Source organism: Homalodisca vitripennis, chromosome 1, assembly GCF_021130785.1.
Source record: "Homalodisca vitripennis isolate AUS2020 chromosome 1, UT_GWSS_2.1, whole genome shotgun sequence".
NCBI lineage: Eukaryota > Metazoa > Arthropoda > Insecta > Hemiptera > Cicadellidae > Homalodisca > Homalodisca vitripennis.
Window position 1 is genome coordinate 161205004 of NC_060207.1, and position 25925 is coordinate 161230928.

Below are 25925 nucleotides of genomic sequence, written 5' to 3' on the forward strand. Positions count from 1 at the left end.
ATAAACACGTCTAGTTAAGTGAATTATATTGCGGACGACATCGTTCAGTTTGCCTTGTTTCTCGATCAAGACAGGATATATATAAATGCATACACATCTGAGACACCTACTTCTGTCAAAAAAACAACTAAGATGGATATTACAACTATTATATATATATATATATATATAATATATACTATATATATATTTTATATATATATATTATATATATATATATATATATATATATATATATATATATATAACTATATATAGTAGCGGTTGCAGGAAAGGTTTAAGAAGTGTTGTTAGTATCAAGCGTACTCTTTGCTTTCACACAATAATTGTACTGAAACTGAAAATATTGTTTAAATTAATTAAATAAATATATAGTTTTGCTGCCATAAAACATCGTCTACACAGAACAGTTGATTACATTTTACAGGCTCTTTTAATTTATATTTCTCAACTTTAGAGACACAAGACGGAATTTCCCGGGGGATTTTCGAAATAATAATAATAGGCCTGTATTTGTACAAACGACTCTTAGCATGTCCATATAAAATTTCAGTACAATCGGCTGAATACTCTACTCGTGAAAGCAAAACAAATCAAAGGAACTCTCGAATTTTAACATTATGAAGATTAGGACTAGGATGGAGCCAGTAGCAGCTTGTGTTTAAGTACATTGTGTGTTTTAATAATTTAAGACAAACCAAATAAACACATACATCACACATACATGCAGTGACACTGCGTTTGTGGATCGTGCAAAGAACTCATAAACAACAAGTACATAACTCCGTGTACATGACTTAATTACAACATTCATTTGGCTCCAGCTCCAACGCCAACGCCGAGCAGCATTTGTGTGCAAGCTTGTATACGCACGTGCCTGTACATTGTTCACGGAACGTGCCAGTTGTTCTCCAAGTTACAAAAATGCTTGCTCTGTACTTGGTATGTAATTATGAAAATGTTATTAGTATACTTCTTGTACAAAATCTGCTGTCACCTATTAATTAAATTTAAAGGGCTTTTTTGAAAGGTGAAGAATGCCCCTCGTATAAATTAATTGTTTTACTTATCGTTAATGAAATCTGTAACAACAATGTGTGTTTGTATATGGTATTAACAAAAATTGCTTTTCCAGATGAGAATTATGGCACACTCAACTATATGAACTACAACAAATAAATAAAGAATATCTTACGTAGAAGAAAAGTACTCCAGACATAAGTTTCTTTTACTTTCTTTTGTGATTCAGTTTCTCATCTAAAATATCTGTTCGGTCGGTTTTGTTGGGATTTAAACAAGTCACATTATACTAGATGATTTGTGTCGGTGGCATGGTGGTTTGCCAAACTTCCCAGGAAATGGAACATTAGCTGTCCACGGTCTAAAAGTGACGACTGTCTAATAGTTGGTGCGTGGAACTGGATAACCTACACACTCCAGCCGTTCCAGCAGAGCTGTCAACCTACAATAGGGTTAATCTTTATCTCTCAGCAGCTGAGGCCTAGAAGATGATATTTGGGGAAGAGTAATCGGTGCTTCATAAATTTAAACCAAAACAGATGTATTTACTCCTTTGCTGATCCAATAATTCAATAGTAATTAAGAATGCGTGCAGTTGGCACTAATGTTACTAACAAGATGCTCGGCAGACTTCGAGCCATGTGGAAGGATTCACATTCGCCCCATGACGAGCAATCTTGATATGGAGAGTGAAAGATTGTGTCATAAACTAGCTGGAGAGGCTTCGCTAAATGCTCAGAAAAAGTATTTTAAACGTAAAAACTATGAATGTTACTGTTAATTACTATTTTTTTTTTTTTTTTTTTTCAATTTTACAGGCTTCGAAACACAAGCAGCTAAATTCTGTTTCATAATCTTGATCCCGTACTTAACGTACGATAGCGTACGTACTTTCATCTATAATGTGTAATTCGAGTAATGTATATGATTCGCAAGGCGTTGACCATGTACGCGTACTTTCGAATAGAAACCAAACACAAAACGTCAACTAGATGCTTTTTAGGTTCAGTTTGAGTTGTGTTTTCAATATCGAACGGACGTCAGCACTGTATTGTGAATACAAAGCAGGTGTTACAATAGGTCTTTGTGTGACCAAACACTTGGTAGTCTCCGCTATGTTGAATGCCAACAATACCACCGCTGCTGTTGAAGGTCGCGGTTACCGAGGCGTTGGTCACCAGCGCAGCGTAGTAGGCACATTTGCTATCCATCCTTGTTTATAGTACCGTATCTCAACCATACCTTTTGTAAAAATAGGTTATCCTAATATATCGGATGTTTTGAATTGTACTGTACATTTACCTTTTACTAGAAATCTGTTCCATATACGAATTTCCTTTTCTGAGACTATCAATCCAGAAATATTTTTCATGATGTGCGAAATTCTCTCAATACACCAAATTTAAAAGCGTAGGTAAATGAAAGCTGAAGCTCAAGCCCGGCTCAGGCTACATTGTTCTGTTGTATTCTATCTAATTTGTTAAATCTACTTCAAGAACGATGCATATCTGCAATATTAGTTAGTAGGTATTATTCTGGAAATTCACTCCTCGTATAGGGTAGATCTCCATTTTAAATCATCTGGTAGAATGTTACAAGAACAAAAAGAATTTTTTGTTTATGCTGTAATAAATTGTAATTTCCAAGTTTTGTAATTAGGAAACGGAACAGTTTACAACTCATGAAACTCCAGACACGTAGGAGAGCGTGAAGGAACCACACACATCCTAACAGCGCCAGGCATCCAGTGTTTACCGCACTACACAGCAGCTGGCGTCCTCGCACTCCAAATTACAGGTGTTAATTGCACATTACTCCGCCAGAGTGTGTGCGTGTGGTCGTCGCCTCCGCCTGCTTAGGACACACGAGGGTGTTACATCTTGTCTTTCAAAATTAACATAAAAGTTTTTCAGCCCTTTACTTTAATACGCTCTTCAAGTTATTCTTCACAGGTATCTTTATTTGTTGTTGGTAATAGTTTTAAATGTAAGATTTTTATCGATTGGAGCGTTTTTAAGATAGCGCCGTATACACTTGGTTTATTACGTAACCCATGTTACGTAATGTAGTTATAGTTAAAATAATTTTAAAATGCAGTATCTGTACAAGTATATGTGTAAGATATAGGAAATATACTTTCCTTTTAAGCGGAAAACCGTAGTACGTATATCCCATACATAAAGTAATAGTGTTCAATGTTTGTGTGTATACATTATTGTTGTTGTTTTTGTTAAGATTATTAAAATAATTAACATTATTGTATTGTATTTGACAACATGCGATTTGTATAAAGATGTTAATATAGGTATCCTAGTGGACATATTTATGTCAGGTTCTTTCTAAGAGTGAATAATCCAAACATCGTTTCAAACAAGCTTTATATTCATTTCGTTGGTAGGTAGCTGGGACACACTCTGGCAAAAATCGTGTAACTTTCTTATTCCAGTTTATAACAACAAATGCTCGAATGTTGAAATACTGCCTGAAATGAGAACAAAACGTGTCTGATCCTGAGGTAACATATTTTTATAGACATAGTCGTAAAATGATTCCCTTTTATAAGAATCACCCTGTCCAACCGATCACATCCTCCACTCCAATTCCCAAGCTGTTCGCCGTTTCGGAGCATTTATTGCATGTGACGCATCCTTGGAGGGTTAGTAATACAATAAGGGGTCGTCAGTTCGATCCCACTGCTACAAGGACAGCAGGACATTGTCTACAAGATGCGGGGAGGATCTTGGAGGGGTGGTGAGAAGAAGAAGAAACCCGTAACATGGAATGTTTTTGCGTGCACTGACAAAATTTATAGCACGAATGTATTGTAATGCTCTTTAATGGAACAAAATAAAGTACTAATGTGGACCTTCAGTAATGTTCAAGGTGATTTTAAAAATAAACAATATGAGGTGACGTTTGTGACCAGCAATAAAGTAAGAACAAAATGAAGACTTGGTAAAGTAAAAAAGGTAGCACCGACTTTCAACAGAGAATCCAATTAGAGTTTTTTGTATCAAATCTCCTTAGTTAACCGAGGACAGGGGACGATTTATTTGCAATCTGCAATACAATATATATCAGCAAAGTGGCAACAACTTCAAAGGAATTGAATAACACTGCTCAGTACAATAAACCGAATCGTAATTTCAAAATAAAACTATTCCTAATAATATTATAAATGCGAAAGTGCCTTAGTTTTTTTTTTTTTTTTTTTTTTTTTTTTTTTTTTTTTTTTTTTTTTTTTTTGCTTTCCCGCGCAAACTATTCAACGGATTGCACTGACATTGTAGATGTATATTCTTACAGCCCCTGGGATGAATATAAGCCTATTTTTATTTTGAAAATCTCTCTGGGCTCCGCCCCACTGGTCTTTAAAGTAGCAAAACATCCCATCTTTGTCTCTAAAGTTATGAAATATTAATTAAAAGACAATGTCTAATGTAATCAACTGTTCTGTATAAACATTGTTATTTATTTTCAATTTGTTTACATTCACAGTGAGTATATTGTCAAAAGGATTAACGACTTATTTTTAAAGCATATTTAGAGTAAACCGGTTAGGTACGTGATTATCTACCTTACAAAATGCCCTAAAGTATAAAATGGTCAGAATTTGTCAAAAGTAGGCTTCTCAGAGCTGTTTATATATATTCCTTAATCGGGAAAGAGTCAAGATTAAGTAAATTACAATGATCATAGTCATACACTTTTTTACGTATATTGGTCATGGGAAGAAGGCGAACTCAAAATTGTCGTCGCAAAGTTAAATCACTCGAAACCAGTAGTACTCATACAGATACAAAACCTACGAAAATGGGTCCGAAGTCACGGGTAATTGAGTAATGAAAATCAAAATTTGAGCTGTTTCTTAGCCTGTGAATATTTTGACATTTCCAGTGGTTAACAGATTCATTCTTGTACACAACATATTTTAAAATCTTGGAGTAATTGATGGTATATTATTTCCGTGGTCAATTGACCAGGTTTTAAATAGTTTGGATAAAAATGTGTCTTTTACAAACATATGACACGTCAATGCAGAGACATTAAACCATTTTCACATAATTAAATTACGTATAGGAAGGTGCCAAAGACAATCCAAACCTAGACATCATACTGAGCTTAGTAACTTGGACCAGTGAACAGAATTCCCTAGTGTTGCTGTACGTCTCGCCCAATGGTAGTTCCAAGGTCTGGCCGTGAGATCGAGCTGTGACCAGTAAAGTATTCCAGTGAGACTTCTCCTACTGTATATTGCCTGCAAGAGTCATTCTTCACTTTTTACCGGCCAAATCTGGGAACAGATGTGCTATTTCGTGTTTTCGCTTTATGTCTATTGACATTCCAAAAGTCGACTGTGAGTTAAGGTGCTAATGTCACTCTTAGAGTTGCAATAAAATGTAAAACTAATTTGTCAAAACGAGGTCTCAACGAACACAATATATATATATATATATATATATATATACTATATATATATATATATATTATACAGACATTCTTTCATTTATTATAACTGAATATTTCTTCCGCTAAAATAGTCATTGAAATGCTTTCAAAACAATTCAAACTATTTAAAATTGAAGCCTCGATGTGACAATTGCCTTGCCTTCGAGCGAGTGGTTATTAAATTCCATTGCTGCCCGAACACCTGAAATTACAGTAATAACAACCTCAACCCTCAAGCTGCAAAGAGACAGGGTTGGTAATTACTGCTTCGTTCTCAAACAACATACTGGATTAGCCATTGTATTTAAAGTAAAGTTATTCAACGGATGAATATATTATGAACGTTTTACAGGGAAGAATTACGTAAAATGATATTAGAATATTACATACAAAGGCATATGTTTCTTTTTACTTTTAGCTGGTTTATTACTGCAAGAAGATTTAATTTACTCTTCCAAGTGCTAGATCAAGGCTTTGTACCATTTCCCGGACACCTTACTACAAACTTAAAACAAATACCTAAGACCGTAGTCAAACCGCTTAGTGCATTGCCACTTGACTACTCAAAGTATATCTTTGCTTACTTAGCATTATGATGAACAATTCTGAGACTTCCGGTAAGGGGTTTTAAACCAATATTAAGTCAAGCAGCTGTACACTGTTGGATGTTATTAAAGCTCCCAGTTCACGAGGGAGAAGGGTTTGTCGTTAATTAACGAGGGGTAAAAAGTGGCTTAATTAGGTGAATTTCGGATTACTGTATTCCGAAGTTAAATTGAAATTAAAAGGGAAATACAGTTCGCAAAGCTGTCATGTTTCCTTGTGAATTTTACATTGTAGGCATTCATTATTTACAGTATGCACAGTTCTAATGCTTGAGTTTTATGCTTACTGAAGCACGCATTGCGCCCACGGTCAACATCCACTTTTTAAGAGTATTCGATTATTATAAAATAAACGTAATGTATATTGTAAACTAATGATATTGTGTTTTTTCACAACTTAGCGAAGTTTAGTTTCGCTTTCCATTTTTGTAACAAAGTGTATGATTAATAAAAATATTGCTTTTTGCATGTTTTTTATTTCCACTAAACTTTCAAATTCATTAGTTAATATTAAGACTAAAACTATAAATAACGGAAATTAATGTCTTTGGTAGCTTATAACATGTAATAACTTGCACCTATTTTATAATCACATATCTTCATGTTAAAAAAACTTCAAATAACCTGAATCAAATATTAGATGTCAGTATATTATATGACGCCGTTGCGTTGGTATTGCATACTATAAAATATGCTAAAATAAAACTAATTAATTACTTCCTTTCCATAAATACACGTAACTCATGGACTGTTGATTGATTTTATAATTAGTAATGGTAACAATAAATTCTATTGAGATTTATTTTCAATGGCATTGAATAATCAACCCCTCCCTCGCTCTGGGGGCAGGTGAGGATTGTTTGACTGACAGACACAAGTCACGTGACAAATGGTAAGCCCCGGGGACCAACCGTCATCGCTTCACAAACTGCCGCTTCACGTCGCCAGGGAGCACCACCGTTTGTTGTTTACAACCTCACTTTTCCTGTTATCCTGTTGGAAAGTTAATTTGTGCTGTTGGTTTTTTCCCGTAGAAAATATTTCAAAATTTTCTTTTAACTTAAATATTTTAATATTCAAAAGACGTTTAAATGGTGCCAATGATTGCTAAACACAGGGTGTTTTAAGAGGTCTTCGAAAATATTTTGGAAAATTTCTCCATCTTGTAAAGACAAAAAAATTTATATAAACAAGGGTCAGAAATGGGTTTTCCATCTCTCTGTATGTATGCGTTTTTTTACTAATAATTTTTTAAATTTCAGAAATCACTAAAAATAATTAATTATAATAATACATTTTTTTAATTGCTAGTTGTTTTTTATTTGGCATGCTCAATTCATATTATATTGTCATATTAAGCCATGCCATAAAAGCTAATAAAATTAAGAAATTTGTAAAGCATAATAGCTGCTACACCTAATTAGAAATATTTTGACACCTAAAACGTAAACTCGGCCATGAAATAACGTAGATACTACCGTTTAACGATTCTAACGCATGATTAATAATGTCGTAAACATGTAAAACAATGAAAATGTAAGTTACAAGCATATAGCTACATTATATCTTTGCCCATTGTTATGTTTTACGGGTCAACACGTTTGAAATTATATGAAACGTAATGTATTAGTATAATATAAAGTTTTCTTTTGGTTTTGACATTGAAAGAAAATAAAATTATTCAAAATTAGAGTTTTTGATCTTTATTCATTTCTGAAACGAATAATGAAAATTTTAAAACGCAATAAGAGACAGACAGTATGTACAGGACAGACAGTAAACCATTTTTGTGTTACAATATTTTGTTTGTCTACAACACGAAGAAGAAATTCCCAAAATATTTCCGTAGAGTTAGTAAATACTCTGTATGATAATGACACTTTAAACTTGACTTGTATAATATTTCTGCCCGATAAGTATAATTTATAGGTTATATTATTTAATTTTCTATAAAAAACCGTAATTAAGTAGGGTTAATTTTGATTTATTGCTCTAAAACTAAATGTGTCAATTGCTTAATGCATTTATATAATATACATTACAAAGAAAACGTTGGTATTTTAACCGTTTTTTTGTGTTCCAGATCATTGAAGCGAGCTAGGTAAGTAATTATTACACATTTTGCTAATGCCAATTACATGATTTTTCAGGAATGCCCACGATTTTTGTTACTCTGCTTTTTGTCCGAGCGTCACTTCCGCGACATGGTTCACGGTAAAATACTAGTTAATTGACTCAACTACAATAGTATCTTGATTTATTTTAAAATCAAATACCAAGTAGAAGACAGAATCTAGAATTTGACTTGACTCAGCACGCGTGTCAGCAGTTCTCTCGAGCGTGACGTGGTTCCAAAGTTGTCTGAGCGTGAGTCGTGTTGAGTTTACGTTTCCAACAAACTCACCTCTCGTGCAGCAGGCCGGAGGGATTTTACATTCAACTGAGTGCTGGAGCTCGATATAATGATCATTATCATTAGTATTACTTTTAAAAGTCTATGATATTTTGTTTATTATTTTATGAAATAAGCCGAATATTACAGTTTTAGAGTTTTGTTGTACTAATTACAATGTAGGAATACGTAGATCACATGTCGCACACTATTCAATACCATATAATCATAGTGATTATAGTTCATATGGTTTCGCTACAGTTGCATGCAAAAGTTTAAATCTACACTCATTACATGCTCTAGGATGTCAAGTGGACAAACAGACAGAAGATAAATTGCACCCTCCTACTGAGCGATGTCTCCAGCCAAGTTCCCATGGATGGATGTGTAGTATTATCAAACTTATTCTTGACTATTTAGAAATGAATTCTACATATGACATCTCTTTTCGAGATGTCTTGCTGATAGATAAGGCTACGTAAATGCTCAGCCTCATTTGTAGAGGGACATGCTCATTATCAAACCGACGCTGCCTAGGTAGAATTTAAGTTACATGTAAAATTTCAAGTTAAGAACTCAATTCGTTCTTGAGCGAATAAAGACACACAGGTAAATAGATAGACAGACGAGGAATTTTTACAGAACTTTTAGTAATAGATAAGCAAAATATATGTAATTTCAGTTCACAACTTTATTCATTCTTAGGTTTTGCTAACGCTCAACTAAATCCTGTGGAGGGACATGCACCATCATCGAACTCTATTTTTTATATAAAAAATAAACTGATACAACGGTACGATACTCTTAGGACGTGATATAATGTAACAAAAGTCTTATCAACCAAAACCATCAAAATATTACATGTTAGAATGTAAATGATTGAGCTAAGTCTGTTTGCAACTTCGTTTATTCTATGGTTTTACATATTGCCATCACGGTTATCCATAAGACCAATTTAAAGATAGATTTCAAACTCATTATCGAACTCAACATCGCCTATATGGTTAGGAATTTTCTTGTTAAATTTAAAGTCAATAAAATATATTTAAGCGTATGTTTGTATTTCACAAACCATCGAAAACTAAAAGGAAGGAAAGGAGTAAAGGAAAAGAAAAAAAAAAACACTTACTGCATATCTTCGCTTTTTGGGCTTCAAACTAAAGTAAAATTGGGAAGATGAGCAATCAAAAAGTAGGAAAACTAAAAAAAATATGACGTAGCAGAAATCGAAGTGTGGCTGTTGAAGAAGAAACAATTATGATTTACTGTTCTTGTTAAATGAACTTGGTAATATATAAACTTCTAGTGAATCCTTAAACAATAATTTATAGTAATTGATTAGTTTTCCCAATTAAATCAACTATTGTAATTTATGTATTCCCAAAGTGACGTGACGAGCTATCATATTTATTGTTTTTTTATCTTTTATAAACAAATGAATTAAAGGGCTATTATAGCTAGCTTAGTCCTATTTACAACTAACAGGGGTCTATAAAAAAATATATTAAATAATTATTATTTCTTCAATTCTTCTAGAAATGTTAGTACTATTTAAAGCAATGCTTTTAGAGAGATGTGACTTCTTATTGTGTTCTAATAATTGTATCTTGTGTAATTATATGGTCTGAAAACGAACTGCGGTAAACCAAACGATAGCAGTTTTCGAGTAAGGAGTCAATTGTAAATGCGCATTTCAATATAAACATCTGACATTAACAGAAATGAAGGACTGGCAAGGGGGCTTTTTGTCTGGCTGTACCTAAGCTGTCTTTGTCTTGTTCAGGTAACTACCGCCCTTTCAACAAGCACTGGGTCTTTCATATAAATTTTGTATTGTTGAATTTCAAAAATATTTTTTATAAGGCTTTCGATAAATGCTTACTTCAATTCACTAACTTCTTTAAATTTATTAAATTTTAAACTATAAATAAAAAGAATGTTATTAAATAGATTTTGTTTTTTAAAATAATGTTAAAACTAACCAAATTTGGGGTGTTTTTTTTTTCAAAATAAAATTAATAAGAGGATTCAATAATATTTAATTGAGCATTTAAAATAATTCCATTTTATGTCAAGGAGACATGTAGTCAGTGCTGGAAAGCTTCTTTTATTTCTTTTGATTTTAATTATTTTGTAGTTAATCTTTGTGTATATCATTCAAATACTTCGAAATTAGTATAAACTATAAAAGTTTAATTAATGTAGTCACATTGCAGATGTCTCAAGAGTTCTCAATAGTACTTAGCTAGTAACACTTATCGTGACAAATACATACTGAGTGTCTGATATTTTCACGTCTTACAATTATTTGTCTTGGAATCTTATTAAATTATAAAAGAGAGAAAATTTAAATTATAACAGTAATGTATATCTCAGCGATATTCAGTAAATTAATTGTTGACTGAAGGAATATTAAACGCTGCAGATTCAATTAAGTTTTTTTTAGATAGGATGAATAAATTATGAACGTGTTCCATTAATTTACTTTGAAATATATCACATGGAATATGACGATATGTTTTACGGAATCTTTTGCTTAGAAGGAAATAAATAAACTCTAATTCCAAAACTATTCAAGTTTAGAGTTGATAAAACCTCTCAGTTGTGCTTATAGAAGAAACACTAAAAATATTAATTCGAGATTTATTTAAGTTATGGTGCACAGATTAACATAAATAATAGAAAGATGATAGTTAGCTATTAAAAGTTAAATGTTTAAAATATTTGTCTAGTATTAGGTATTTATATTATTAGAAGTGTAATTAAAAACATGTAATATATTCCTTAATATATTTCACGTTCAAATTAATTGTTGATTACAGGAATATTAAAGTAGAATTTTAAAGTTTTTTTCAATTTTAAGGATGACATTAACAGAAGAACAATAAACCTCACAGAAAGATAGGCGTACACATAAACGGTCGAGTACAACTCCACCTATAAAGCAGCGAAAGGCTCAGAGCTACTAAACTTGGACACTCAGACAGACTTAACCGTGTTCGAGTCAATTCGGGCTAAGTAAGTACTCCTGTGTTGATGTGGGTCAGGTGAACGCTATATTACGTTCTAGTTATTGTCTTTATTGGTGTTCTATTGTCCTGCATGGAGATGTGATGATGATAACCATCAACTTTGCCCGTTAAAATTATACATGTTCAGTTTATTACAGAAATACTAAGCAAAGAGTGCAAGTTATTTCCAATATAAAAAATTGTAAACATATATATTATTTCTCATATTTCTTAGCTAATATTAATGGTTATTACAATAATAAGTTAGTAAATATTACACATATTGATTATTTTTTTAATGATTTTTTTTGGTCCAGATTAACATTTGAAATGAACTTAAATTCTATTATAATGTTCAATTAACGTAAAATTCATACATTCAATTGTTTACATTTTATAAGAATGATAAGCATAAAAATTATTTAAAATTTTTAAATGTTGCGTGTCGTACCATAATGGATTATTGAAATTTGTGCTGTAATCATTTGTAGAGGGTAATATCTTTCAAATAAAAATCTTGAGTTCACGATGTTTTACATGCAATAACTCCAAAACGACTGAACCAATTTCAATCAAATTTCACATGTATCCGTAATTTAGTCTAACTTAGAAGTAGGATAGTTATTATCTGATTATTCGCTTAAGTTGTGAATATAAACGGCATAAATGAAGAAAAGTTTTAAAATGTCAATTTACCTGCAATTACGAGAAAATACGTAATTTTGAGTGAAACACTATTTGAAGGCGCTAAGTTATGATGTTTTATTGTCTAACTATATTTTTGGTTTAGTTAAAGGTTGAGTGGTAGACCACTTGTAATAAAATACTTTGCATGTACAATACATTTTTGACTATTTTTTCTTGATCGTGACATAAGTAAAATCCTACATTACTGGAAATATAATTTAACATTCAACCAGAAATGCGATCGCGGGCAAAACTTACGAAAAGCGTGCGAATCCTCGGGAAACAGCTAGTTATTTGTATAAAATGTCTATTAAATATTATTTACTAGATTTCAGTATTGCTGGATTTCTAAATTACTTTTTCAACAATGTAAGTGTAATGTTTTTATTTTCTTAGCGTAACTTATATTTTGCTATTTAACTCACTTTCTTGAATGACATCTTGCTCATCCTCGTAAACTGAACATTGATATTTTTTAAATAAAGTGGTTTTCGCTTGAATCCCGTTATTCTTAAGATGATTATAATAATGTATACAGTCATTAATAAGACATTTTTTATTCTCTACTGGGAATTTTACATGATCAGAGGCCAAAGAAAAGCGATTTGAAGATGAAGATATAGATTTTAACGTGATTGGTATCCATGTAAATAGTGCTTGTGGAATTACGATCATTCGTATTAATAAAAACATTTTCTTGTGGGTAATATTTTTCAACATTTGATTTTTATTGGCTTAAATTTAATTATCTAAAAATGTCAATTTACACAATCATAAATAAATTTTAAACTTTATAAATGTTATGAATACAATAAAAAGTTGTATCTTCAGGACTTATTTTAGGCCTTAGTTACATGCTCAATTTCCTTTGTAGTGCGGTAAAGTTTTCAATTTCAAAGCATTTTCGTAAAATAACTTTAAATTTGACTTTAAAGTCAATATTAATGCATTGTGAAACCATTGTACCATTTTTATAAAGAAAATGTATTTCTACAGTGATCAGTCGAAAGGCAGTACGGATCGAGACGAAGGACATCGGATATTTACAAAAAGCCGTTTTTGAGTGGAAAACCATTGTAAACCCATTTTTTATTGCTAACGATATAAAACAATGTTAAATAAGATTCAACATGCTATTTTACATTTAGCTTATCTAAAATATGTTATTATCTTGGTATATTTAATGCAAATTCCTGCTTTTTATAATTGAAATAAAATCAGATGGCCCTCGCCGTACAGAAATTTATGACTAGATGCCTGGGGTCGAACGTGGAACGTGGATCTCGCAGTGTCTTGTCTCTATCAGTTCAGGATGTACCACAAGACAGACGGAGTGTCCATGGCGTGGTCAGTCACATCCTTATAGCTCCAGTTGAACAAGAGAACTTGTCGAGGAATTTGCTCATTGAGGCGCCATGTTCTTGGTGAGTTTTGGCTTAACATTTCAATTGCTATCGGTTATTGAGGATTATCTATATGAACAGTCAGTCACGGCCATTTTGTAATCGTACACGATAACTTGGCGGGAATTTTATCATCTCAGAGCGTCGAGTTCTTGGTGAGTTTTGGCTTAACATTTCTACTATCGTTTATTGAGGATGTATCTATATGAACAGTCACTCACATCCATCTTGTAATCGTACACGATAACTTGGTGGGGAATTTATCTTTCAGAGCGTCATGTTTATGGTGAGTTTTGGCTTAACATTTCAATTTTCTTATCGGTTATTACTGTATCTATATGAACAGTCATCACATCATCTTGTAATCGTACACGATAAATTGGGGGGAATTTTTATCAAAGGCGTTCATGTTCTTGAAAGTATCTAACATTTCCTTGTTCTTTGGTATCTATATGAGAAGGTCCATTTTTTTTGATAACTTGAGCTTTAGACAATTTTGAAAATCGTGGGCTTAATAGTTTGAAATTAGTATGGTTTCTAAGTACAAAGTAATAATCTTCTAATCAATACTTTAGTTAGGAATATATTGAAACAGAGCTGCAGGGCTGCAAGGTCACGTAACTCTTAACTCTCCCATGAATGCGGTGATTAAACAGAAGCAGTACTGATGATAACAAAGCTTGTTCTATCATTCCTTATCTTTAGGTTTTTATAACTTTACTTTTCTCAAAGTTAAAGTTTTTATATTGTTGAAGTTGTTATTAAAATGTACAACAATGTAACCACGTCGGGCCTGTTTTGTGCAGTGAATTGTTAAGAAGTACAGTATTTTTATAAAGAATAAATGTATTTCTAATTAACCGGATGTTATTTCTTTTTATACTGTTCGTAACCCCATTATGCTGGAAGCTCATCCGTTTTAAATTTTGTTGTGGTTCGGTAATGGAGCGAAACATTTTCACTTACTTTTTTATTCTTAATTAGTTCTTTAAGTATTAATTTAAGGTAGAGTTTTATTTTTTAGCTCATAACCAAGACCTAGCAAATTTCTGCATTACCTGTTGGTATCCTTACAATGGTCCATTTTCAATACACATTAACAAAATGAATAGTTCGCGGTACTTTTTTTACCTCCTCTTGATTGCAGGTTATACCATTATCTCACTTAAATAATTTACCAATCAGCTGATGTCCCACAAGACAGAATCGCGAACTATTTCCTTGGCATTGTAGGTTTAGTCTATATCCAGTCTGGAACCCAGTTTTATTTGAAAAAAAGACTGAAGCTGACACTCTGTCTGGGTTTAAGATTTCCCTTTTAATAACTTTTCCCAGTAAGTGACGGATTTAGCCGGTCGGATCGATCTTCTTATACTGAATAAATTCTTATTGAATGACTCGGCCAGTTGATCTCTGTCCTTTCCTTACTGTGATTTCTTACTCCCAACATTTAATTATTTGATTAATAAAAATGAGTTTTTTTATCAAATTTAACTCATAAAAGGCCATATCACTCCATTATTGGGGCTGGAAAAACTTTTTAGTAGCCGGTGTCTCTATCCGTTCGAGGTTTATATGTAAAAATGGTTTAAAGTTTTTGCAGGGAGCTTTAACAATTTTGAAAATCGAGTATATAGGTGAAATTGATGGTTCCATACATAATTGCACTTCTAAATCAATACTTAGCGTTAGCGAACGGTTATACATTTGTTATGACCGTGAGGTTGACAAGAAGTTATCACTAAATAAAAAATCTATAAACAAACTACGTACATCAATGATTAGAATTTTAACATGTTCTTACTTAGGTTTCTAATTATATTTATAGTTAAAGTAAAAAAGATTGTGAAAATTAATGGAGTGGAAAATGAATATAGAAGTCGGTGATAGATTTGATCTCAGCACATTTTTGCGTGTTAGCGCCATCCCTAACTCACTAGAACCTTTAATATTTTAACTGCTAGAAACTCAATGAACAAAAATATGAATGTATCAGTGGTAGATATCTCAAGAAATTTCATTTGTGAATTTTAAATTTTGCGTGAAGCTTCTTTCTTACATAGACCAATGAGTTCTACGATGGCATGTTAGATTTAACCGTAGCTATCAGTAGTCTGAAGCCTATCCTACTTAGTAGTAGACTCATTTTCTTTTGTCTGCCGGAAACAAAAAATATGTTCTGTAGAATTATCTTCTAACTCTTCAAAGCATCATACATCTACTAAAAAATGTATTAAAGATACTTATACCGAGTCACTGAAAAGACTGAGCATCATGATTCGCAAAGCAGAATCCGAAGCGTATTCCTTTTGGTTCTGGCTATAATTGTACAATGACCTTCGAACCGTGGTTAGCACCGAACAATGTTCTGTATTATTTTTTAATAACTAACTCTACCGTAACTTTAAGCGCAATTTAATAATGTGTAGTCAATCTTCACTCTAAATCAATCATAAGAATTCCAAATCTCTGGATCTTTAAACACAAGTGATGATATCTTACTTTGGTCTTAATTATAAAGCTAGTGGCCACTAAAGGGGTTTGGAAAGTCCTTGATTAGTAAAATGAACTAACTACTAGATGACTCGGCGACCAAACTTGAGTATACAAAGTAGAATGTACGGAGCAGTAATAATCCAACTCACCACCATGACGTCTCGGCACGTTCCTTCCTCCCACTTTGTTCTTATGACCGTTTAATAAGTTATTTTATTAAAGGAATCTATAAACAAAACTAAATACAATATGAGTATTTTACACAAGAAATTGGAGGATAAAATTAATGGATCTAGAATGTATATCTTTTTTCAGAATTTTTTGCGTGTTATAACTTATGAACATGAACAAAAATTAATGTATAGTGGTAAGATATTTTAAGAAAGATATTTAATTTTAAATTTTCGTGCTTCAGATTCTACATAGACAAGTGAGTTCTACGATGAGCTCAGTCAACTCATGAGTGGTTCTAAGCCGATCATTCATGTTAAATAAGAAAAAAATATTCTTTTCTATGGTTAATTAGTTAATCAAAGACATTAAAGAAGTAAGCAAATATAGATTAAAGATTTTGCAAGTAACCTCGACATTAAAGGCTTAGTTTGTTACGGATACAATAAACGTTAGAATATGGCTTTTGTAATAATAACTTTATATGTTTCAAATCCAATCTCAAATTCCTGGATCTTTAAACACCAGTGATATATACTTTGGTTTGTCTTAATTATAAATCTAGTGGCAAAAAGTTTTTAAGTCATTGATTAGTGTTCTGAACCACCAACGTCTGTGTTAATTCTTAATAAGTATTTATAAAGCAGTAAGCGAGTAAATTAAAAGTTTAACATAATCGAAATCAGTGTTATATGGCTTATACAAGTATCGTGCTCAGATAAGAATTCAGTCATTCGAATCATAGTTAATTAAGAATAAACTGTGCATTTCAAAGTAAATTTAGTGAGGCTTAGTTTTTATCCAAAAACTAAAGATCGATTGTCTTTATGTCAAATATAAAATCGTGTTATTTAACTATCATGTTTTATAAAAACTCTCTTATTGTTTTATAACACTTTTGATTGTTAAAAGCTACTGGTTATTGTTATAGTGGAATCGGCATTCTATCACATATACAATTTTATAATAAGAGCAATGTCTAAAATTTTAAATTAAAACAATGAAAGAATCTAATGATCTAATCTAAGAATCTGCGATACAATGTTAAACATAATAACACAATAAACGGTATGTAGGTATGAAGTAAAACCTTGTGTAAACCTTTTCCGAAATTGATTTATGTTCACTCGTAACACTTAGTTATAGTTGTGCTGGATGAAGACGATCTGTTGATTCCTTTCTAATAACTTAATTAGAAGTGAATTTTTCTCAACTACTTTGCCGTAAGCAATTTGCGACAAATTACCTTGCATCAAATATACAGGATATCACAAGGGCACTTTATTTACTTAATAATAATACGACACAGTGCGTTCTTTGTAGACTACTCCTCGCAAGTACATGATAATCAATGACATATTTAAATTGTAGACTGATGCTATCAAATAAAATTATTGACATGTTATTTGTTTGAATTAACATTTTAAGATTATTTACCCATTGATTGCTATCCTAATACGTGATAATACTGAAAAACAGACATAAAATATCTTATATCTTTCAAAATTCAATGTTTAAACATCAGAAATAAATTAAAATTACCCTTTATACAGAAATACTTTGTAAAAGTAAACTATAAAATTTAACATCGCACTTACTGTAAATATGTTGGCAACGAGGAAACTATGTAATAAACAAATATGCAAACATTATTATGCAATCATGTTTATTTACATTTTACAGAAAATTACCAAAATATGTATTTAAACTGTATTGTGCAATTTCTTGCTTTAATAAAGAGCTTGAAAGCTTTAGAAAAACTTGCAATGTCAACTTCATACAAAAAACTAACTTGTGACTCGTTCGCTGTTTATGTATTCTGTTTAATTATATTACTTAAAAATTTGGAATACTAGCGTTTATGCCTTGTAAATCAATTGTTGTCATCTTATTGTATGTAAATCTTAACTTAGTAAAACTATTTGCCAGATAAACTTTTTGGCTTAAGGATCTTTGAGAATAGGTTGGTCACGACGCCGTCATCATATACTAAAATACAGTAGCAGAAAAAAGAGGAATCCAGTTATGGATTCTGCCTATTTTTTATAATAATAGTTTCTCCGAGCTAGTTCGGCCAACGGGTTACTGCGTAATTAGGCACAAATATGCCTAACTCACGCTAGAAAGCATTTAATATAAATTTAAAAGTGTTGAGGTTTATCTAAAGCTGAAGCCCGAAACCGTTTATCATTTGATTATATTTCTTAGATTTGTTAACGTAGAAAACGCCATGTCTGATCTGAGAATTCGAACCCTTACTCCTGAAGCACTGAATCGCCAACCGCTCAGTTACTAAATTTAAATAATTCACATAATCATGAATATCAGCAAAAATTATAATATACAATATACGTAGCGTGGACTACGTGACCTTACGAGTTACATCAACATTAAAAATTAAAGTTATATTAGGTATAATGTGTAAGGATATACCTGGTTGTAACCGTACTACTGAAAGTTGCGGGTTATCCGTAAATTTAGCCCTCTGTAAAGAGTACATTATGGGACACTTTATATTCAATCCACGCTTATGGAAATGTACAGAACAAAGTTACATCTCTTCTAGAACCTTTATTGTAACAGTTCAATTTGACCGCTTCAGATGTACGAGTTTTAACATTATTTGTGGTTAACATTTACTTACCAACTTAAGTTTAGTTGGAATGTTTCTAATGCATATTCCTCATTGAAAGATTATAGACACAACTTAGGATTGTAAATAACATCATTGGCAATAATTTCTGCTCTAATATTGTATTTGTTTGTATAGTTCCTGTCTTTTTAACCGTTCATTTTCTAGCACTATAATAAAACTGTGATTGTTTATAACTTTTTTACGTTTTTGTTATTCAAAAACTATAAAACTGTTATATAGTGAGAAATTACCTGTATCACATTAAACCCTACCGAATAATTCTTTACATTTTGCTTTGCCTTGAATTAATAAAGAAGAAATTTTAAATCGTGATAGATTGCATTAATATAAAAGCATATTATAATGTTTTCTGTTTACATTGATGCGCAGTAAAACATATGCTCATCATATTGTTGCAGGATTATGCTCCTCTGTACGTTTAGCATAGGTTGTTGATGCAGCGGCTAACCAAATCAGCAGTTACGAGCGTGGCTATTCCATGGATGGGTGACCGACGGCGATCATGTCTTAGCTCGGGGAAACTATTATCGATTGTTGCAATGAATAGTGTTCATTGGTGGTTGTTTCTCAAGTCATTTCCCTTTCACTTCCAACGTCCGCTTTTACAAACATTTGTAAAAATAATTCTAAATTACATTAAAAATCACATTCGAAGTTTTTTCAAGGGTTTATTGCTTTTATACTTGAATATTTCATACATAAATAATTCTTTGTGTGTGTGTGTGTGTGTGTGTGTGTGTGTGTGTGTGTGTGTTATTGCTCTTTAAATTATTCTAAATAACTTATATAATATTGCTCTTTAAATAGCTGCATTTTTAAATATTTTTTGTATTTATGAGAATTGAGTATTTGTTGTGTTTATGAATTAGATGATTTCACGTATTTCAAGAAACGCCCACAAAATATAATTTATAAACTTACCCCTATGACTTATTTGTTTTTGGTTTCAAAAATATATTGTGTATCAACTAATAGTTATAAAATAAATAAGGAATATGGTATTCTTTTCGAAGTCCAATTAGAAAAATTGTATAACAAAAAAATAAAAGATGTCTTGTTTTTGAAGTTATACTAAAGAACATTACAATTCTATTACCGATACTAAGACTCTTTAGAAACACAGCAAAACTCATTTTAACTTCATATAATATCTAATAACGATTATACGATAATGTATGCAAAAATCTACAAAATATCTAAAACCTGCTTGGGTGTTTTAAGACATGCCTATGATCAAAGCCTTGGAACAGGCTGTGAGTAAATAGCATGACCGTGATAGGGTTGGTGCTGTTCCATATGTTAAAGGGGACTTTTACCCCTACCTCCACATGGTAAACTAAGACCACTCCTAACATTTTAATGTGTACTATATTATAAATATAATCAGTCAACCATATTTTCAGAAAACGTATATAAAACTAATTTACCTACACCTACAATCTGTATAAATCCCAATTAATTTCTCCGTATGTTTATCTCAGCTGTAATAAATTAAACCTACAGAAAACAATTGAAGAAAATGAAAAGCCCGTGTATTATCTGTAGCCATTAATAATATTTGTCGTAATCTCGATTCAAAGGCTGTCGGTCCGATATAGTTTACTGGACTGCCGGGCCGGGCCACCCCATGTCGCTTGTCAGGTCTCTTATAAATGGACTGGTCATTCTCCCTTCCCTTCTATCAGCTTTTTCTTTCCCTCTTTCAGCCGCCCTTTCCTCAATACCTAGTGTGATGTTTATAATACCTTCCCTCAGATGTTTAATTCAACTGCGATCGTGAGCAGTGACAGGAATTTACTGGTTTACTGCAACAATTGCTGTGAACTTACTTAGAATTATATTTATTACTACAGTACAATGGTATAGACTAATAGTATTGTTTCGTTCTTAGAACTGAATTCAAACCTGACATTAATGTTTATTATTCTCCACTGTTTTTATATCTAACTGAGTCCTGAACATAGCTAACTTTTAAAATTTAAATACTTTAAACATAGATTGACGGATGATTCCAAAAATGGTTGACGGATTATATTATCCGTTAGAAACTGTTATACTGACTATCCATATTTATCCACGATATAAAACTCATATTTATTATGACCAGGCATACTCTTGCATGAAGATAAAGGGATTACAGCTACGAAGGTTGCAGGAGTGGTTTGTATTAATGACACTGCCCCGCTTGCTAGCCAAGGCGATTTTCGATAGCGAAAGATTGAATGCGTGACAAAATTACATTTTATGGTCGGGGTGGTCTCATTTTATCTTGAGTTTTTAAATTTCAACACATAAGTTGACAAGGCTATATAGCATAAAAATGTGTAACGATAAAAAAAATTAGCCGGTTGTTAATCTATACGTCGTTAATCTAAATAAATAGACCAAAATATATGAACGAACTGTGTACCAAAATAATTAAAATATCTTCATATTACGTAATAATTTGATAATATAACAGTGCTCTTCTATATGAGTGCTGATTATCCAGCTGATTACCCAGAGCCAAGCGTATTAAGGTAAGGGATAATTGGCATGAACAGAATTTGTTAAATGTGTTAGAAACTGTTACACTGATTATGCATGCTGTGGTAGGTAAATGTGCATTGTGTTATACACTGAACAATGGCTACGTATGCATTAATCCTGTTATTCACTTAAATGAAACCAATGTTCTATTTAAATCTACTATTAACCTTCATTATTCTAATTCTTCAATACTAAGTTTACGAACGAAGAATTGGAAAAATTGTTAGACAGTAACATGTATAATTGTGAATAATTGAAATAGAAACTGAGCAACAGCGTATCTGCTATAAAAAGCGAACAAGATCAAATGTAAATATTTCTGTAAATATATATTCTAAAAGTAAGAGTTTCGGTATGTAGTATTATTAATAATTAACTTTTGTTCGTTCCACCGAAGGTAAATGCATAGTATATATGCATTCCAATTATCGGAATCGTAGGTAATATGAAGTACTGTCTCTCCATGATTTCCTTGTACCATTGAGTCAAAACCTTACAGAGTCGCTTTTTAACTCTAATGAATAAGAATATTAAGAAATGTTATTACTTATTTAAACATTAATTAAACACACAACTTTACAGCTTTCCTTCGAGCGTGAAAGTTTATTTTTTAAGTAGATTTTTGGAATAAATTTAGATATGGTGACTTGAGATTACTTTCTAAGTAGGAGAGAAATGTGGTAATTTAAGTTTTGCCAAATTAATTTAAACTTAGTTTACATTCAGATAAGGCTAAGTAACAATCAAAGACAAAATCGCGGATACTTTTTTAATCTTTATTTTTTTCCAAAAAACGGCAATGTTATTAATGAAAACATTATTACCATATTGTACATATTTTTAAAACAATATGTCTAACATACAGGGAAAAACATTAAATATATTAATTTTGTTAAATGTTTTCAAATAAATTCTAATACCTTTCTTGAAAACAAATTTTCTAGTTACTTATTCACAATAACTCTATTTTAAAAGTGATATTCAGATTATTTATATGATTTATTCTTATATCTAAACATCCGAACATCTTAAAAACTATTGCGTTTATGATGTTACTAAGATTATGGCCATAATTAATGTTAAAAATTGAATGTACTATTAGTTAACAGCCTAATAGCTATTAAATTAATACATTTTTAATGAGGAATCTGTGCACTTGAGTACGTATAAGATGGCATAGTAATATACACCATGTTAAACTATTTGTCAGATGTCGAAATGGCAGAAGTTCTTAGGAAATAACTTTCTGTAGATAAGGTTTCTTCTGTGTATTATAATAGAGTACGAATTGTTTATATTCCATCTATTACTTTAACAATGTACCTCGAAATATAACTTGTGTCATTACATGGCTGATCAATTTTTAATATGAGGTCAATTTTGAATTTTTACGACTCAGTAACAGTGTACTAGCAACAGGTTTCCAAGCAAGAAAACTTGGCATATTGTCTTCTTCTGATAACTGTGTTTGTTATAAATCCTGGCAGAAGTGTATATAACTACCAAGGATACGCGCCAATATTAGTTCTACTTTTCCTTTCTGCTTTTATTATCCTGTCTTCTTTTTATATCTTCAAACAAATACCAATTACATTTTTTTAAGTGTCTATAAAATAAATATTTGGGGCGCACCTTTTCATGTCCTAAAAAACTGTGTAACTCACTATTTGTTGTTTAGTAGTTAGCTACTAAAGTTTACATGTTCAAGAACATGTAAACTTTCAACTCTTGCAGAAGATATGATGTTGGTTGTTGGCAGATAAGAGTTTAACAAACGTTATCTATATTAGTGGCATTTTTTAATTTAGTATTTACCTAATTATAAATTTTAATTTTATTAACTGTGATCAATACTAATACATCATTTCTTAATATCACTATACATTTGTTTATGAGGAGGAATAATCAATATCGTCTCAACGTATTATTAATACATTCAATAAGACGACATTGGCTTAAGAGAGCCCAACATTTAACAAATGTACAAATTGGCCAAGTTACTGAAACCCACGTTCCAACAGCAAACTCTAGCTAGTCCCCTCTTCGTTGTCCAGTCAATAATTCTCCGAACAGTTCACTAATGGCTTAAGACTAAATTTACAGTTAACGATGAAACCTCTTCGAATAGGATTGAGTGTATTTGTAGGCAGCCCCTTATCTGTTTCTCACGAGTAATTCCATCTAGATAAGTATTTATTTTAAGAATTAGTTTCTAATTCAGTGTAAGTTTGACTTCTTATTGTGTTAGTGACCTTCGTACTTACTCGATAGTGATTATTGCACTCTATACTATTCCAATACTCGTATGTGACTAATTCGATATTTATTTCAATCAAGGTATTAGTTTTCCTAAAAACAAAATACTGTTGGTATAAATTGGTTAAACCGTGTAATTGGTTAAACACTGTTTTCAATGGTTGCTATGTTCATTACATCCACTCCCTCATGCGAAGCAGTTTATAAATCGTTTCTAATTTGTTATAAAGGTAAGTAGTTGGTTATGTTTTTATTCTGTTTTCAAATTATATCCGTCCTATAATTGTAAGAACAACAAATGTTCATACAAATTGTAATGTTATCACATTTGTTTAATTTCAAACGATATACATATATTGGTATATTACTTGGCGTTTATAGGTGTAGTGTTTATATATATATATATATATATATATATATATATATATATAAATGTATTTTTGTTTTTATATATACACACTACACCTTATGGAATGTATTGATTTAACCAAACACATTAAACTAATGTAAATAATTTTACAGTATTTTCATGTGTTTCTGTAAGAAATAAATTAAAATTAAACTAAGATAAGTTTATATTACGGAAAAAAGTATATATTTTGTGAACAAGTAATACTCATCCTTAAAATATCATCTTAAACAAATTGTTTTTATTGACATTATTTACAGTATTGTCCATATTAGTTCTGTCTATGTCACCATCACAATTTAGTCATAACATAAAATGTTTAAGGTTAATGAATATATTCCTTTTACTATTGACGTAATACGAGTTGAAATTTATATGCTCTAAAATCAGTAAACAGATCATTACATTACACATAAACACGTAAATTGTAATTTCAGTAAATCGACGAAACTTGTAACGAGAACATGGAAAACTGTTGATACAACACATTTCTTATATTTCATTATTCAAGGTTATCTTTAGGTCGGATGGATATGTTTCATTTTATGCAACATTTAATTTATTTATTTTGTCACTACGTGTTCGTTCAGATCTTTGTACATTTTTTTATTAGACCGTGAAGAAAAATTTGTTTTAAGTGTTATAAACAGTTCCAATTTAATTATGAAAACATTTTATAATGATACAACTCAACAGTAAAAGATAAGGAAAAGGACGTCAAGAGGAAGCGTGTCAGCATTCACTCAATTTCTTGAACTTGAATAATTTAGTGTTAAGTAAATAGCAAAATGGAATTCAACAACAATATTCGTCTGTTCATTCTTGAAATATGTCGTTGTATTCTACATTTTACATCAAGATGTAAAATGTTTTATTCTTTTTAAAATGTTGTAGTTCCCGGCGAAAATGACTTATTTCTACACGTTTGATATTATTAAATAATTATAAATGTCGATTTTTTTTCTGCACTCTTATCATTTTGATGAATATAGAATTGTTTGTGTCAGAGAGAAGTATTTTAAACGCCGAAAAAAGTATGTGACAGTAAAGGCTCTAGGAGCTGTTAACCTCCGATAAACACATTCCTCACCTCCTCTCAAGCGTTCCGGCTTTCGCTTACACAAGAGGATTTGGCTTACAATAACACTACACTCACACACTAGGGGTAGACTAGACTCCCAGCTGGGCTGAGAGTGAGAGATTGACTGTCAGCACTGACGTTGACATCTCGTTGACAGTGTTCTATCAATATGTTATTGCGTCATGTCCGTGTTGGAGGGGCAGCATCAAGAGTTTATGTTGTGTTGTGTTTGATACAACTTGCCACGTGTCTTTTACGATGTCTAATTGTAGCGTTTACACAGTTTAGTTATTAAGGCAAACCATTTATTTAAGTGAACAGAGTATACATTTATATTTTTATAATCTACAGGGTTTTTTTATATTTCATAATTTTTTTCTGTTTATTTGTACATATACCTTATAGTATCTAAGAAATTGTAAAATAGTCTTATGTGCGTTATAAAAATACTATACACGTTTAAATTCACGGCACAACGCAACCTGGGTTAACAAATTACTTCTTTTTAAACTTTTAAAATACAATACCTTAGAATATAATAAAAGCTATGAAGCCAGCTTCTGATGGCCCATCAAAGAAAAAACCTTCTCAAAAATCAATTCATGGACATCCTCAAAATCCTAATGTGATCGTGAATAGCGTAATTTGTAGGCGACTCCTTAAAAGTATGTTTGTGGGCATAAAACACTGCACATTGGTGTTTTTGTAGGTATTGCTTCTTTTAATTACGGCTTCAATGTCAGATGTGAAATAGTATATT

General features: G+C 31.5%; 1 protein-coding gene across 3 annotated transcripts in view; it reads left to right on the forward strand.

Annotated features, from left to right (window-relative positions):
* Positions 1–25925, forward strand: part of LOC124375224 (protein tincar) — a 450528-nt gene that overhangs the window by 166758 nt on the left and 257845 nt on the right. For all 3 annotated transcript variants that reach the window (XM_046833357.1, XM_046833358.1, XM_046833359.1), the window contains exon 4: positions 8158–8175. The gene's annotated coding sequence lies outside the window, so the exon portion shown is untranslated. The remainder of the gene's footprint in view (positions 1–8157; positions 8176–25925) is intronic.